Source organism: Lactuca virosa, chromosome 2 (genome assembly GCF_052849685.1).
Source record: "Lactuca virosa cultivar CGN04683 chromosome 2, Lactuca_virosa_CGN04683_v6, whole genome shotgun sequence".
Lineage (NCBI taxonomy): Eukaryota > Viridiplantae > Streptophyta > Magnoliopsida > Asterales > Asteraceae > Lactuca > Lactuca virosa.
The window spans coordinates 104,946,625-104,960,837 of NC_136427.1; positions in this window are offsets into that span (position 1 = coordinate 104,946,625).

Here is a 14,213-nt window from a genome sequence, read left to right on the forward strand (position 1 = left end):
TTGAAAACATTTCAATGATGCTCATTTCACAATCCCAAATCCTCTTGTCATTTACTGTAATATGTTAGATTCTAAACTTATATGCAATGATCCTCTTGAAATGACTATACCCAAAAGTCACAAAGACTTGGCAACAAGCATTACTAAGAATTCCAATGGAGATCAATTCCATGGAAACAAAGTCTCAAATTCAAAGTACATTCCTTTGAACATCCTTCTTGCATTAAGTTCTCTAATCTTACACAGATTCAAAGAACAACTTCCACCTATGGAAACAATTCCACATTCCCATTTTGACCATCACTTTTGAACAAGAGTTGCCTCTTTTCAAAATATGTCAATATGGTCCTTACTCTATACTTCCAATTGTCCATGAGTAACCAATCTTTGGTAAACCTCAAATTGTCCTCGACAATTGCTTAATCATTTTAGTTATATCCAGTTCTAATCCCTTTTCCCTTCTTAATTCCCTAAGCATTAGGAAAATTTATAAAGGATAACTATTATAGCTCATGTAATCGATCCTATACCCGAAGCATATGAGACACGATTCATGCTATAAATTTTTTTTTTGCCATGTTCTCACAATTCGAACTATGAAGAGGTATGCCGTAATCATAATCGAAATTTTGAGAACGCAACATATATAGAATTTCCTTATGTTGAACCATTCCAACATAACATTCATATATATCCTTGACTAAAGTTGATTAAAATCTCAATCTAAGCTTGTAGAATTGGAATGATGTATAAAATCCTCTCCCTTAATTATAGGGAAACAACTTTTCAAAGCGAATTGAAACTTTTGTTTTCTATAATTAACATTGCTAACTTGCAACATAATGATCATGCTCCCACTAGCATAATGATTATTATCTTACTAGCATAACACTTATGCTCCCACTAGCTTTGACATGTACTCAGAAATCAGCTGGACTTCTAGAAAAAAAATACTTTATTGACTTTCTTACCAAAGTTCAGATTTCTGATACGAGATGCTTTGATAAGACTTTATCAAAATCATACACCTTTCCTTAGATAGCTCACATGTTTGTCTAGACCTTTTGCCATTCTCACTAGTTAGTGTGCCGGTTTACCACGCGCGCTCCAGTAACAACATGAGAATGCAAATATCACAACTGCTATCTATCTAAAATCCATTTAGTGAAAGCGTTTCCTCACCATCATTTTCGTGAATTGAAGAGAAACCTTATGACACTTAGATTTTTATGGTGTATGTGTTCCTATCCATGTGAATTTGTCATAACCATAATCACGAGACAAGGTTAGTGGCAAATCCAAACACATATGGATTGAACTTGTTCAATCTTAATTTCTTGCCACCTGGCAGAACAAGGGCCTACCATTGCTTCCAGGTTGATATGCAAACAATTGAGAACTCATAGAACTCATAAGCATAGTCAACTTTTAACTGGAATAGACACATAATTAAGAATATGTCAACACGATAGGTTACAAACCTCAAGTCGTGGGCTAGTGATTAACAAAACTCTTGATTAGTTCTTGAAACTATTTCAGGATCTTTTAAACTCCCACTGTCCTCTTGACATATAAGACTCTATTGCCCAATATTCAATAGATAGTGCGGATTCTTTTACAAACACTTCACATAATTGGCCTTAGTTGGTCTTTGTTTTATCCAAAACATCACAACTTACCAATTTCAAATGTACAAGAGTAAGAAAACATTTTACTCTACATTTGACAAGTGTTTTAAACCTTTCTTAAGATTATGTCACTCAAGGCTCAATCTTGGAGTATGACTCTAAGATTTTATTTTGGAATGAAGTATGATTTATCTTTTGATTTAACCATTTCCACAATTCACGATTCCTCTCCTTAGCCAACAAATGCACTAAGGTGTCCTTAAAGGATCAATTGTGATATGGTTCCATAATCACTAAGATAATCATAAAACAAGATACTCAAGTACTCTCCCATCTATTCAGATTGGAGAAACTTTTATCTTTTTGCCTTATTTGATTCTTCTTATTCATTCTGCCATATATTGAAACTTTTCCAATGCTTCAGCATTACACTTAAACTTGTAAGCATAATCATATTTACTAAACTTTAGTAAATCATAACGAATAATTATATCAACCTTTATGGTGGACCTCACTAGTGCACAACCTAATGTACCCGATCCTTTAGTCCTTCGCTTGACTCACATGCGAATATGAACAAGGAATTAGTCTTAATTTACCAAAGATGAAAAATCTCATTCATCACACAATACAACTTGCATGATTCCAAGTTTCTATCCAACTGAAACTTGGGTGATGAGAATCTTTCCTTATTTGATAAATTATGACACTACCACAAACGAAAGAATCAAATGCACTTTCCAATATTGCTTATCAATGGAAACATATAAACAACAATTTTTCACAAATGTCTTTGTAAGGATACTTAAAATAAATAAAATAAAAACTTTTATTTTATTTTAAAACTTGCGGAAAAACTTATCCTTACAATGCAAATTCATATGAAAACTTTGTTGTTATCTATTCCTAAGCAATATCTCATAACTCTTATGCAGTGGCTCAAAATTCTGGTCATCGAACCATGCGATCAGAATCAACACACTTTTTCTTTAAGCTTCCTTTGATTCTTCAAAAACATCAAAATGTAATTACATTACATCATGTATTAAGAATCTCCAAAAGAGACTTAATAGAGTTAGATAACAGACTTTACCTGAAGTAGAGTCAAACTTTTGACTTTACCATCCTTATGAGGTTTTATGTAAATTTGGCAGCTTCGCAACCAAAGCCCCTTTCCTTTGGCAATAGGCACATACGGACTCTTTGGGAATGGTACATGGGACTATCTCAGACTTAGCCTTTATCTTTACCATTTGGTCAACCGAGTTGACTATGGCCGATCCCTTTCCATTGGGAAGAGAAAGTTTTTCTGGATTTCCAGTGTCACCATTGTCAATGTCCATGAAGTTTTGGGAAGGTGATCTTCTAATCAAATTTGCTTCACCAGTGTTCCAAATCATTGCTGAGTCAGCAGCACCAAGCAAATAGATAAGATCATTAAAGGGTCATGTCGTGATCTGTCATCAGGGAGTGACTGAAGAACCAAGTTAACAGCCAGCTACCTTGAGACTTCGACACCCGACTCTCCCTGCATGTCAATATGTGACTTAATCTCCAAGACCTAAGCACATATAGACTTTGTTTTCCAATAGGGATTGAGTGACTTAGAACTTATCAAGTCTTGAAACTTGTGGGATAGGGAGATTTATTGGGAGAGGTGGACGAAGTGAAGTATGATTTCCAGTCCCACTAATGCACAACAAAGGGATCGATCTTTCACCTTGATTGCCATTTGCGATATCATCTTCATTAGGATAGCTTGTTCCTAAAGATTTGGGAAGACCATAGTTTTCTGAAGGAGACATCTATAAGGGAGAAATTCATGTTAGTTCACTTAAAGTCCTTAATATAACACCCAATATGAAATATTAAGGCTAGGATCCAACAACCTATTTATAACTGGAAGAGGGATGCCGTAATCTGTGACAACCCGAAATTTCTATTCTGTACAACATGTCAATTCAATAGGAGTCAAATCAGTTACAGTTAAATTTTCATACTTTTTGGATTAAGTTTGATTATTTTAGGATTTACACTTTATGAGATACCAGGAGAGAGGATGCCCTAGGGTTATAGTGCAACACTGTTATTCCTAAACTTCAAGAAATTGGAGTTTACTGCCGGAATAAAATATTTTCAGCCAAAAACCCAGAAATTTGGGGTATATATATGACACTTGTCATTTTATATCATTTTTCCAAATTTCTCAAGAACAAAAGCAAATCCTCTCAAGTATCATCACGGGATTTATTCCAAATCTCGATCTAGTAAGTGTTTTCAACCATTTCAAGTTAGTAGATCACTTAATCTAGTGTTTTAACAACCTTCTAACCGTGAAATCATTCCAAAAGGTTGATTTTTCCATTTTCACCAAGAACACCAAGAACACACACTAGTGTTCTTGGCATTTTGGCTCATTTCAAGCTTCCATATAGTAAGTACTTCTATCCTAGAGTGTGTTTAAGCTTGCTATACTTCATTATAACATGAAATCATCCAAGAAACACCAAGAAAATGGTGTTTACGGTTCAAGAACGTTCTTGAACCGTAAACCCATTTTTTTTAAGGGACCAAAATGTCCCTAGTCCCTTCCTAAGCCTAAGTAACTAACTTGGATCCTTACCTTGATGTGTTAAGGACTTGAAATCATCGAAATACGAACATCCATAAGAGTTTACGGCCGTAAACTCTAGGGTTTACGACCGTAAACCCAAAGTGATGTGATCTTTGGGCCGTAAACTCCAAATAGGAGTGAAATGGTGCCCTAGCTTCTTCCTTAGGCTTATACTTCAAGAGGAAACACTTCAATGGACTTAGAAACGTTCAAATCAACAATTGGTCAAAAGAGGGGGAGTTTACGGCCGTAAACTCTAGGGTTTACGACCGTAAACCCATTGGGTTGAGGTCACAAAACCGTAAACTCAAGTTAGGGTTTCTTTTGAACCCTAAACCCTATAGCATTGTTCTACAACACTTAGATGCATTCCTTGAGACTTATAACACTTATATAAGGTGTTTAACTTGTCTTAGGATGTCTTAACTTTGCTAATTAGTTGTTTAAAGTCTAATTAGATACATATATGTGGTATTTATATGTTAAATAGGATCATTGTGTGTGTACAAGTCTTCACGTGACACCTAGCAATCCTATTTCTTCAGTTCATCCAAACCACCAACTACAGGTGAGTTCATACCCCTTAATTAACCTTTTAAATGTTTTTAAATGCTTTTATGGGGGGGGATACAAGTTGAACAATTGTAGTTATTATATCAATCACATGTGATTAATAACTACCAAGCAAATGGTTTTCTTACTTTTCAAACTATTTACCAAACTGTTTTACCTTAAACTGTTTTACAAACTCTTTTATTGTCAAATACATTTATCAAACTCTTTTAACTTATATTATGTGTATCTATATAAATATAGTTATATAAGTAGGATTAAGAAGGACTTAGGACTGCTAGTCTACCCTACTTCCTGTTCTTGTTTGATTGTGGTCTTGGGGTATCAAGGTTAGTTGTCCGAGGGTCGTTTGAATCCTAGTTATATATTATGTATATGTATATAGATATAAAAGGTTTGTTATCAACCTCTTTTAACTTATATTATGTGTATCTATATAAATATAGTTATATAAGTAGGATTAAGAAGGACTTAGGACTGCTAGTCTACCCTACTTCCTGTTCTCGTTTGATTGTGGTCTTGGGGTATCAAGGTTAGTTGTCCGAGGGTCGTTTGAATCCTAGTTATATATTATGTATATGTATATAGATACAAAAGGTTTTCCTTCATTCAATTCCATACCCTTGGGTAGCAAGGGTATACAAACATGTTCATACATTGCTAGTAAGCTACCATAGGGGTAGTTTAGGAAGATACTATTACTAGAACGATGAAACATACAATGAGTCAGTTCATACATGAGTCAATACATACTATAATGAGAAACAAACATGAAACAGAGTGATGAGAAACAAACATACAGGCTAGACAGAGAAAGAACATACAATACAGCTAGCACACAATTCACATAACATTTACATTAATACATTTATGTGAGCCATTAAACAGGGCATGGCACTACCTGCCATGACTGTTTTTGTATCAGAATCTCCTTAATTGGGGAGCGTATGAGTTTGTGTATAGATCTATACTGGATTGACTATCCTACACCTTGCTGCTCGCTACAGTGGGACTTGCAAGTCTACGGGTGCCAAACGTCATTTTTGTGGCATCTTACATTGTCACTTTACTATTGAGTCGGTAGCAAGATACAGGCCGATCACATGTTACCTTAAAATATACAATTGGCTTAAGGTAGTTAGTACAACAGTAGTTTCATAATACTACATTAAAGTACTATAACATTTTCCCTTTACATTTTACTTTGTGATTTCACACAATAAACAATAATGTAAAAACTATATTTTTGGTTAATGATAGTCGGATTTGGGAAAATACTCACTTTTACAAAGGATACACACACAGACACTAGATGCCTTGGTAGAAGGCTACTTTTAGTAGGAAACATAGGGTTTCCTAGGATAGTTCAAACAAATACAAAACTTTTACAAACACACAGTACATGTTACAAAACATCTTACAAATGCTTTCATACAAACACAGACACTAATATACTTATGAACTCACCAGCTCTAAAGCTGATAAACTCTTTCAAAATAACTTGTATTCTCAGGTCACCAGTAGACAGGTACCGGAGCCAGGTTTTGAGAAGATGGAGCTCGTTCAAGACTCATCTTATATTTTGATGTATATTGTTTTGGTGTCTTTAAAACTTAACGGAACACACTTGTATGAAATTATATTATTAATGCAATGGATGATGTTGTTGCTTGTTTACTACTTGCATTGTTGTGATACTGTACATGACGTCCTCCACCCCAGAACGTTTCCGCCGTTCATTTGGTTTTGAGGGTGTGACAGATTGGTATCAGAGCATTGTTTATAGTGAATCGAGTGTATCAACCCATAAAAGATATACGAACTATAAACACAAGCGGGATTTAAAATACTCTGATGAAGAGTTTATACTTTAAATAATAAAATATTTAATAAAGTATACATACCTGCATTCATACTAAAATCAGTGTCACTAGGACAGAACAAAAGTATTACGATTGGTGGACAGCATAAGCATACTTAGAGACATATGGTCAACCCTGGGAAGATGTAGCCTGATCAACTACATTATCCGAGGAGTGATTAGCGTGTGCCTAAGTGTGGTTGTGAGGTTGCAACAAGTCTAAAAACTTACCAACACTTCTACAACAAGAACAGTAGAACAAAACATTAAACTTAAAATACTATAGGAGTATTTTGTGTTACTATAATTACTTATTCGAGAATTAAAGGTCTTTATTAGTATAACAATGGTTGTTTAGTGGATACACTAAAGTTATATGTATTAGGATGTCATAGACTTAGAATCTGTGATCTTTGCCTTACTTCCTGTTCCTTGTTTGGTTGTGGGCTTAGGGTTAGGGTTACTTATTCGAAGGTCTATCCCGTCTGCATGACATATAACTGGTATGCTTTAAACAAGTATTGGGGCAACTGATAAAGATCATCTTATAATTATTTAATTAGTTAGTTAGTTTAATTTAGTTATTTCTTATATCATTTTCTCGCGTAGATTTAATGGCTGGATTTTATCTTCCCGGAGACCCGTACTTTCCCAACCACGGCAACGCAGAATGGCTGGAAGACGAACCAGAAGATAATCACCCAATTCCTTTAGATGATTATGAAGCTGAATTTTTTTCTGATGGTTCCGACTCGGAGCCAGAAGTCAACAACCAACTCCCAGCTGTTCAAAACCCAAACCCTCGTCCCACATTTCAAGGACCCACACCTATGTGGGCCACAAACTTGAATAGGTAGAGTAAGGAACAAGGTCAAACTTTTCCCTACGATGGAGACAGAAGCTTCTACAACATTACTGAGGGAGGTTCAGCTGATAGGGTCCTACCTATCATGGTTCGTAGGATTGCTCGGAACACCGAGCAGGGTCGAGCAGCTATCGACCAGGTAGTAGAAGTGGATGCCAATTCTGGTATTAACACTGTGCGCATTCGCCAGCTGGAGTCCGCTCATGAAAGGGCTCAGGTTAGCAATGCAATGCTTCAGAGGGAACTTGCTGAGACCCGAGCCGAAGTCAGGGAACTTCGAGCTCAGCAAGCAAGGTCTGACAGGCGCGTAAGAGACATTGAACGTCTGCTTTCGGATTCAAGGACGCACTCAAGCAGTTCTCGTCGTCGTTAAAATGTTACTGACTTCTCTTTTGGATATAACTTAGTTATGTAAAAACTTAAGCCTAATTTCCTATCCTTATAAATCTTAGACCTGCTAGGTTTTGATTTGGTAGTATGCTGTCAAAATTTTTCCCATCTTGGATGATGTAAGACCTACTTCTAGGTCATTTTTCCCCAAACTCATTACATCTGTAATTCCAATATCTTTGACAGATATGAAAATCTAAGGGAAATTATTATCCAAATGCTTTCATCTTCATTCAAGTATTCCATTTAATTATGCTATTGGACTATGGAGAGTTAGTCCATGAGTCATTCTCATCAATTTTCATGTCAAATTCTTATCAATATCTTGTTCATTCTAAACTTTCAGCTAAAAGATGCCTCCACGTAAGTCAACAAGACGTAATCCTCCACCACCTATTCCTCAATTTGATACAGCAGCCCTCAATGCTGCTGTAGCTGCGGCTGTGGCAACATCCATGGCTGAATATCATTCTTCAAGTTCCACTGGAGGAGGGACTCTTATTCCAACAATACAGGTTGAAACCCCTGTGCGCTCGAGAGAGTGCTCCTACAAAGATTTTACAAACTGCAAGCCATTATCCTTCAGAGGAACTGGCGGAGTCATTGTACTCTCGCAATGGTTTGAGAAAACCGAATCGGTTTTCGCAATCTGCTCCTGTCCAGAAGGGAGCAAGGTGAAGTTCGCTGCTTGCACCTTTGAAACCATAGCCCTAACATGGTGGAATAGCCATGTTAAGTCACTATCTCTTACAGTGGCAAATGATATGGGCTGGGATACTTTAAAAGACCTCATGATTGAGGAGTACTGCCCGAGGGGCGAAATCCAAAAGCTGGAGGAAGAACTTTGGCGCCTAACCATGAAAGGCACCGACATCGTAGCATATACCGCCAGGTTCTGTGAACTGGTGGCCCTCTGTCCCAACATGATTCATACAGAGGGAAAGAAGATCGAGAGGTATATATGGGGGCTGGTGCCACCATACCAGGGAAATGTATTGTCATCACGCCCCACTACATTTGATAGTGCCAAGCGATTGGCACAACAGCTAGTTGACCATGGGGCCCGTACCCCGGCTGCAACAACCACCCTAGCCATCTCAGAAACCGCCAGAACTGCAGAGTCCAAGCGGAAATTCTGGGAGGACAAGAAAAAGAAGAAGGCTGCGAAGAAACAGCAGACGGTGGCAATTCATAGTGCGACAGCACCTGCCACTGCTGCTATTCCAATAAAGCAGTATTCTGGAAGTTTGCCTTTATGCAACAAGTGCAACTACCATCATATGGGAGCCTGTCGGGACATGCAGTGTGTAAACTGCAACAGGAAGGGGCATACAGCCCGTTTCTGTAAATCTCCGGCGAGGCCAATCACCCAAGTCCCCGGCGCTGGAGTGGGCCAATCTTGCTACAACTGTGGCGATGTGGGCCACTACAAGAGGAACTGCCCCAAGGCAGGGAATGCCGGTGGAGTAGGAAGAGTTCTGGCTATAGGCCATGAGGAGGCGGTTGCCGACCCCACAGTGGTCACTGGTACGTTTCTCCTCGACAACTCTTATGCTTGTATACTATTTGATAGTGGAGCGGAGAGAAGCTTCGTGAATCAAAAATTTGCTCATTTACTTAAGCAAAAATCACGAGCACTCAAAGAACCGTTCACAGTAGAAATGGCTAATGGGAAGACAGAGAGCACTAGCTGCATTTACATAGGGTGTACCCTAACTTTAGATAGCCATTCATTCTCGATCGATCTCATGCCAGTCTCAATTAAAAGTTTCGACGTCATCATTGGCATGGATTGGTTGAGTCTTCAGCGTGCCGACATCATGTGTTACGAAAAGGCAGTCCGCCTTAATCTTTCGTCTGGCGAAACCATAGTAGTTTATGGCGACAAACCCGGCACAAACCTTCGTATCATCTCGAGCATTCAAGCTCAGAAATTCTTGCGTAAGGGATGTCGCGCATTCCTTGCTCATGTGGTCGATGTGAGCCAAGAAGCGAAAGACATCAAGAACATTCCAGTAGTACACGACTTTCCCGACATCTTTCCAGAAGAGCTACCAGGATTACCTCCGCAACTACAAGTCGAGTTCAGAATCGACTTAGTTCCAAGGGCTACCCCCGTAGCCAAATCGCCTTATCGTCTAGCACCTGCAGAGATGCAAGAACTATCCTGTCAACTTAACGAACTGCTCAGCAAGGGCTTTATAAGACCAAGCTTCTCACCCTGGGGAGCTCCAGTCTTGTTCGTCAAAAAGAAAGACGGATCATTTCGTATGTGCATCGACTATAGGGAGCTCAACAAACTGACCGTCAAGAATCGTTATCCTTTGCCTCGGATAAACGATTTATTCGATCAACTTCAAGGGGCGAATTTATTTTCCAAAATCGACTTAAGATCCGGATATCACCAATTACGAGTGCTAGAGGAGGATGTTCCAAAGACAGCCTTCCGAACTCGTTATGGGCACTACGAATTCGTAGTGATGCCGTTCGGATTAACAAACGCGCCCGCTGTATTCATGGACTTAATGAATAGGGTGTGTCGTCCTTACTTGGATCAGTTCGTCATCGTCTTCATCGATGACATACTTATCTACTCTCGTAGTAAGGAAGAACATAGTCAACATCTGCGACAAGTCTTAGAAACCCTACGCGCGGAGAAGCTTTATGCGAAGTTCTCGAAATGCGAATTTTGGATCCGCCGAGTCGAATTTTTAGGGCACGTGGTTAGCAAGGAAGGAATACATGTGGACCCTTCCAAAATTAAAGCCATTGAGAGCTGGTCAGCACCGAAGACGCCTACAGAAATTCGTCAATTTCTAGGCCTCGCTGGCTACTATCGCCGGTTCATTCAGAACATCTCCCGCATTGCAAAGCCTCTTACAACGCTTACCCAGAAGGGCGTATCCTTTGACTGGGAAGAAAAGCAGGAGAGAACGTTCCAAACGCTCAAACGAGCCTTGTGCACTGCAGCAATACTGTCCCTCCCCGAAGGGATAGAAGACTTCGTTGTCTATTGCGATGCATCGAACCAAGGTCTCAGATGTGTTCTGATGCAGCGAGGTAAGGTCATCGCCTATGCCTCGAGGTAGCTGAAAACACATGAGGTCAACTATACGACGCACGATCTTGAACTAGGAGCAGTTGTATTTGCTTTGAAGATCTGGAGACACTACCTGTACGGTACGAAGAGCACAATCTTTACAGACCACAAGAGCTTACAACACATATTCGATCAGAAGGAGCTCAACATGAGACAACGACGGTGGGTCGAGCTACTCAGTGACTACGAATGCGAAATTCGTTATCATCCCGGCAAGGCCAACGTAGTAGCTGACGCCCTAAGTCGGAAAGAATATTCTGGTCGTAGAGTCAAGTCATTGACTATGACTATCCATTCGCACTTATCCACACAAATACAGGCGGCTCAGCTCGACGCTTTGAAGCCTGAAAATGTGACCAATGAATCCCTGCGAGGGATGGATAAGAACTTGGAAGTCAAAGGTGGCGGAGCTTATTATCTCATGAACCGGATCTGGACCCCGAAACTTGGTGGTTTCAGGGATTTGGTCATGAAGGAGGCGCATAACACTCGTTATTCCGTTCACCCAGGTTCAGATAAGATGTATCTGGATCTTAAAAAGTTATACTGGTGGCCTAACATGAAAGCAGAGATTGCTACCTTCGTAAGTAAATGCCTTACTTGCGCAAAGGTCAAGGTCGAGTACCAGAAACCCTCAGGTCTTCTTCAACAGCCTGAGATCCCAGAATGGAAGTGGGAGCGGATCACTATGGATTTCATAACCAAGTTGCCCAAGACAACGGGTGGACTTGATACCATATGGGTCATCGTCGACAGATTGACCAAGTCCGCGCACTTCCTGCCTATCAAAGAGACAGACAAGATGGAGAAGCTTACAAGAACTTACATTAGAGAGATTGTACGATTGCATGGTGTTCCTATATCCATTATCTCGGACAGAGATAGTAGGTTCACTTCTAGGTTCTGGCAATCGCTACAAGGTTCCTTAGGAACTAGGCTGGACATGAGTACAGCCTACCATCCGCAGACAGACGGGCAAAGTGAGAGGACTATCCAAACCTTAGAGGACATGTTGCGAGCCTGTGTGATTGACTTTGGGAAAACATGGGATACTCATTTACCCCTTGTAGAATTTTCCTACAACAACAGTTATCACACAAGCATAAAGGCTGCTCCATTCGAGGCCCTCTACAGCCGAAAGTGCAGATCCCCTCTGTGCTGGGCTGAGGTGGGTGATACCCAGTTAGCTAAGGGACGAGTTCCTGAAAGCACTCTCACAGGTCCGGAGATCATACGGGAAACGACGGAGAAGATCGTTCAGATCCGTGAACGACTGAAAGCCTCCAGAGACCGACAGAAATGCTACGCTGATAAACGAAGGAAACCGTTGGAATTCCAGGTGGGCGACCATGTTCTATTGAAGGTCTCACCCTGGAAGGGCTTGATACGCTTCGGAAAGCGTGGAAAGCTAAATCCAAGGTACATTGGGCCTTTCGAGATTCTTGTCAGAGTCGGCCCAGTAGCTTACAAACTTAACTTACCGAGCGAACTCAGTAACGTACATTCTACCTTCCACGTCTCGAACTTGAAAAAGTGTCTGTCCGACGAGACTCTTGTAATTCCACTCGACGAGATCGAGATCAACGAGAGCCTCAACTTCGTGGAAGAACCAGTAGAGATCATGGACCGGGAGGTCAAGCAAACGAAACAAAGCCGCATCCCGATAGTGAAGGTTCGCTGGAACGCCAAGCGAGGACCTGAATTCACTTGGGAGCGAGAGGACCAGATGAAACTGAAATATCCTCGTCTTTTTACTTAGTTCTTTGTAACTACTTATTTGCTTAAATTCTAATTTCGGGATGAAATTCCTTCTAAGGAGGGGATGATGTGACAACCCGAAATTTCTATTCTGTACAACATGTCAATTCAATAGGAGTCAAATCAGTTACAGTTAAATTTTCAGACTTTTTGGATTAAGTTTGATTATTTTAGGATTTACACTTTATGAGATACCTGGAGAGAGGATGCCCTAGGGTTATAGTGCAACACTGTTATTCCTAAACTTCAAGAAATTGGAGTTTACTGCCGGAATAAAATATTTTTAGCCAAAAACCCAGAAATTTGGGGTATATATATGACACTTGTCATTTTATATCATTTTTCCAAATTTCTCAAGAACAAAAGCAAATCCTCTCAAGTATCATCACGAGATTTATTCCAAATCTCGATCTAGTACGTGTTTTCAACCATTTCAAGTTAGTAGATCACTTAATCTAGTGTTTTAACAACCTTCTAACCGTGAAATCATTCCAAAAGGTTGATTTTTCCATTTTCACCAAGAACACCAAGAACACCAAGAACACACACTAGTGTTCTTGGCATTTTGGCTCATTTCAAGCTTCCATATAGTAAGTACTTCTATCCTAGAGTGTGTTTAAGCTTGCTATACTTCATTATAACATGAAATCATCCAAGAAACACCAAGAAAATGGTGTTTACGGTTCAAGAACGTTCTTGAACCGTAAACCCATTTTTTAAGGGACCAAAATGTCCCTAGTCCCTTCCTAAGCCTAAGTAACTAACTTGGATCCTTACCTTGATGTGTTAAGGACTTGAAATCATCGAAATACGAACATCCATAAGAGTTTACGGCCGTAAACTCTAGGGTTTACGACCGTAAACCCAAAGTGATGTGGTCTTTGGGCCATAAACTCCAAATAGGAGTGAAATGGTGCCCTAGCTTCTTCCTTAGGCTTATACTTCAAGAGGAAACACTTCAATGGACTTAGAAACGTTCAAATCAACAATTGGTCAAAAGAGGGGGAGTTTACGGCCGTAAACTCTAGGGTTTACGACCGTAAACCCATTGGGTTGAGGTCACAAAACCGTAAACTCAAGTTAGGGTTTCTTTTGAACCCTAAACCCTATAGCATTGTTCTACAACACTTAGATGCATTCCTTGAGACTTATAACACTTATATAAGGTGTTTAACTTGTCTTAGGATGTCTTAACTTTGCTAATTAGTTGTTTAAAGTCTAATTAGATACATATATGTGGTATTTATATGTTAAATAGGATCATTGTGTGTGTACAAGTCTTCACTTGACACCTAGCAATCCTATTTCTTCAGTTCATCCAAACCACCAACTACAGGTGAGTTCATACCCCTTAATTAACCTTTTAAATGTTTTTAAATGCTTTTATGGGGGGGGGGATACAAGTTGAACAATTATAGTTATTA